Source organism: Schistosoma haematobium, chromosome ZW, assembly GCF_000699445.3.
Source record: "Schistosoma haematobium chromosome ZW, whole genome shotgun sequence".
NCBI lineage: Eukaryota > Metazoa > Platyhelminthes > Trematoda > Strigeidida > Schistosomatidae > Schistosoma > Schistosoma haematobium.
The window spans coordinates 40,121,092-40,125,357 of record NC_067195.1 but is presented as its reverse complement, the minus strand read 5'-3'; positions in this window follow the sequence as shown (position 1 = coordinate 40,125,357).

Genomic DNA, 4,266 nt, shown 5'->3' with positions numbered 1-4,266 from the left:
GCTATTTCAGTTTATCTCATCCATTTTTATCCATTTTTGCCCGTTTTTAGTGCGCTTTTTAACGTATTTTTGTTCATTCTTAGGCTTTTACTAGCATCTATAACAGTTTACGTCAATATAGTCATTAAAAATTCATGCAAACGACCTATATGCCGTTTCGCCGTTACATCTGGCATGCAGTGCGACAACTGCAAAGGCTGGTTTCACGAAGCGTACACAGATCTCACAGCAACTGCTTACAACAGACTCAGCAAGTCGGATCACAAGTGGGAATGTGTTCATGCTGAGTAACATCATTGTCCTATCGACAGGTCTGCAGAGCAAGTTGTCAGAAGACTTGGAAAAAGACAGTCATAAAACGAGTAGACAAACTAGGGCGCGCAATGGAAACAGGAAGAGGAATGTCGACTGGTCTACCATCCATGGAGCATGCATTAGCACTAATGATGACATGTTGAAACTCAGCACCATCATTACGTCGACGGTAACCGACTCCCTCATTAAACTCAGGTCTCCCAGCTCAAGGTCCTTGAATGGAACAGTGGTTCCCAAAAACTCTGTAAGTGATTGGACCCATGTTAAAAGAGCTAAAAAGGGCCAGGAGTCACCGTCTAAGCTGAACATCCCAGGTGCTGTACGGAAATCAACTGGTGATTTTTTCGCACAGTCTACCCCCAAGAAGGTCCGTCCGGTCATCAAAGAGCCTAGGATTTAGAAACGTGCCTCGACCTCCAAACAACGAGTTGCTGAACCTGAACGCACAAAATGACAGGATGCTCTGGGGTGAATTGAACAAGAAACTTGAACTTCTTAGAATAGAGCCTTTGACGGTCACACGGCTCACTCGGGGGAAGGAATATAAGCATCATAATCCCCTGAGGCTACTCCGTGTAACACCTAAGAATGCTACCGAGGTAGAGGATGCCTTGCTATCTAGTCATTCACTGAAATCCGATGGGAACGTAAGAATACTGCCCAACATACCGTATTCTGAGCGCGATCTCATCCGGAACATCCCTAAGAATCTCGCGACAAGTTTTTCCGTGGAAGAAATATCATTGTGCAAGGTGTGCCGGAAAACACGGACCCTAGTCAAACAGACTCTGATATTGGGGAATGGAAATTTGCCAAGCAATCCTGGAGGCTCAAAAACATACTGACTCAAAATGTGACAAGACTAGCGAAGAAAGACCGTGATTATAGACCCCGGCTAATGAGGATAACATTCCCATCCTCCCATATGGCGGCTGCAACTCTGGAAGCACTTCGTAACAACAGAAGTCGGTTGCCAACTGGAGTCAATGTGCACCCGCATTGGCCACATGACGCCAGGATCAAGCACAAAGGCAAGTTGGAGCTGACCATTCCACTTGTGAACTCTCTTGATCATAAAAAGCGTGTAAAGGACTGAGCCTTCCAACTCGGCAAACCTTATATAGGTAGGCTACCTGTCCATTCACATAACGCTCACACAAACAAACAGAAAAAATCTCACGCCTTCCAAATTGAAGGCATAAACTGCTTATACATGAACGCCGCGAGTCTACCAACACAAAATGGATGAGCTACGTGAACTTAGCAATGCTAATAATGCTCAACTTGACAGGAATATCTGAATCTTGGATATCTTCTCAGTTCTCGGACCAGGAGTTAGCAATACCTGAGATGTCTCAATTTCGCAACGACAGAAAAACCTGAATTGAGGTTGCAGTGGCCTTATACATACGATCTTGCTTGGAGGTACACCAAGTTCATAACATCGAGTTTACCAATCTTGAGGGGACTTCAATCTCCCTAGAGTCAATTTCGCGGAACATACGTATATTGGAGGTGAAAACTCAACTCAAGCCCGTTCTTCAACCTCATTGAGGATCTGGGATTATACGAAAATGTGAAGTCGGTAACTCGTTGGTTAAACAGTCAGACACTGTCGCGCTTAGACTGGATACTTACAAACGATAAATCCCTAGTTGACAACCTCTCAATTCTGGCTCCCCTAGGGAGGAGCTATCACACCGTCATAACTTTCGGTTTTATCAGCAAAACTGAGTTAAGACAGCCCACCAAAAACAGGCAATGGAATTTCAAACAGTTAAATGTGTCAACTCTACGGGACTATCAAAAACAGGTAGATTGGGATTTTCACCCTCAACTTGATGTGGATGCTTATTTGGATTTCTCACTGCACACGCTCTTATGTGCTACAAAGTAGTCTGTCCTTCAAGGGTCCCCAAAATCTACAAGCAACCCACAGTCATCAAGAACAGCACTCTCCGTTTGCTAAACCGACAAAAGCACTGTTGGGCAGAATACAAACGAACTGACAACAATGGAGCGTACAGGCAATACAAACACATGAGGACCATATGCACGAAGGCTATAAGAGAAGACAGGTTTCAGTACCAGACAAAGATTATGAACTTGAGCGCTGACTTGGTATTCCGGAAACTGAAGCACCTAAGAAAAGACACTTCCCTGGCCCAGATATGGTCCATTCTGCTATACTGAGGGAAGCGGCCTCAATTCTGGCAACACTGTTTAGCGTGATGTTCTCACACTCGCTAAGCCGAGGCAAACTACCGGAAAATTGGAGGCTGGCTCACATCACACCAATTTTCAATGAGGTCGACACAGCGAACCTTCAAGTTACCAACCGGTGGCTCTTCTCTCTATACCTTCAAAAATCATGGAGTCCCTGATATGCGATAGTATACATGACTATTCACTGTCCTTAAATTTCTTCTCACTCCAACAGCAAGGTTTCAGGAAGGGTTACTCTTGTATAATCAACCTGCTGACTGCGGTGGACGGATCGACAAGCATCCTTGATGGCGAGGAGAAGGTTGATATCATTTACCTTGATTTCTCAAAAGCTTTTGATAGGGTTAACTATATATTTCTTATCAATAAGCTCAAAAGATTGGGTATCAGACCATCTCTAATTGATTGGCTCACTTCATACCTGAAAAATCGACATTTTAAGATCAGGGTTAACTTCACTTACTCCCAGGCCATGGAATGTCCTAGTGGAGTTCCCCATGGCTCAGTACTAGGACCTCTTCTCTTCTTGATTTATATAAATGATCTTCATCAACAGGTAACGTCATACTTATTACTTTTTGCCGATGACGCGAAACTTTGGAGAGTGATACGCAACCAAGACGATATACAGGCACTTCAGGAGGATCTGACTCGACTTCAAAGTTGGGCAGACGATAGCGGTCTTACATTTAACACTTTCTAGTGTCAAGTAGTCCATCTGCGACATGTTGCAGACTACAGTTACAACTTAAGAAACTCCTCCCTAGAAGTACCCCGAGTCAAAGAATATTTAGGAGTGCTGGCACCCTGCAATTTGAAGACTTGTTCCAACTGCGACAAAAATGCCTTTCGAGCAAACCTTGCACTGGTAATATTGAAGCGCATTTTTGGCCAATTTGACGGAAGAACTTTCCATATAATCTTCAACAGTCTTATCTGTTCCCATTTAGAGTATGGAAACATAGTATTTCCTCCCTCATTCCAAAAGGATAAGGACACTCCAACGGCGAGCCATGAAGTCAGTTCGAGGACTCAAATTTAGCCTCATGAAGAGCGCCTCCAATCACTTAACCTTCACTCATTAGAGTATAGGCGTCTTAGAGGTGACCTTCTAATGGCTTACAGTATCCTAAACACTTCTGGACATCCTCTAAAACACCTACTTAAGCTTAATTCCAACACTAACCTAAGAGGTAACACCCAAAAACTGGAGACACAACATAGCAGAACGGACTGTTGACACAACTTCTACTCCTTAAGAGTTATCAAATTCTGGAATTTGCTGCCGTCCGAGCCAGTCCAAGCGACTTCCCAGGAGTCATTTAAGAGGCAACTTGATCTATTCTTAAGGCCTAAGGACAGCATCATACTATGATTTACCAATTTCTTTTTCCTCTTTTATCGTCAACATACCTAGGTTCCTGCCTGGAGTTATTCCTAATCCCCTGCTACTAGACACGGAATCCTGTTAAGCGAAAGCTTCTATTCCATCCACAACCATTTGAACCATTTGAAGTCGAAGATATAGATGGGAGGTATGTAGTATATCGAGAATTGTTTGATCTAAGCTGAACTGTCGTTGAGAAGGACGAATAGCACGATGATATGAGTGGATGAGTAACGAAAAACCTTCAACCAGTGTATGTCCAGCATAACCAATGGAGCTATAATCAATGGTGAGGTCTTAGAAGACTAGTAAATTCGAGTATTTACCTACCGCTAGAT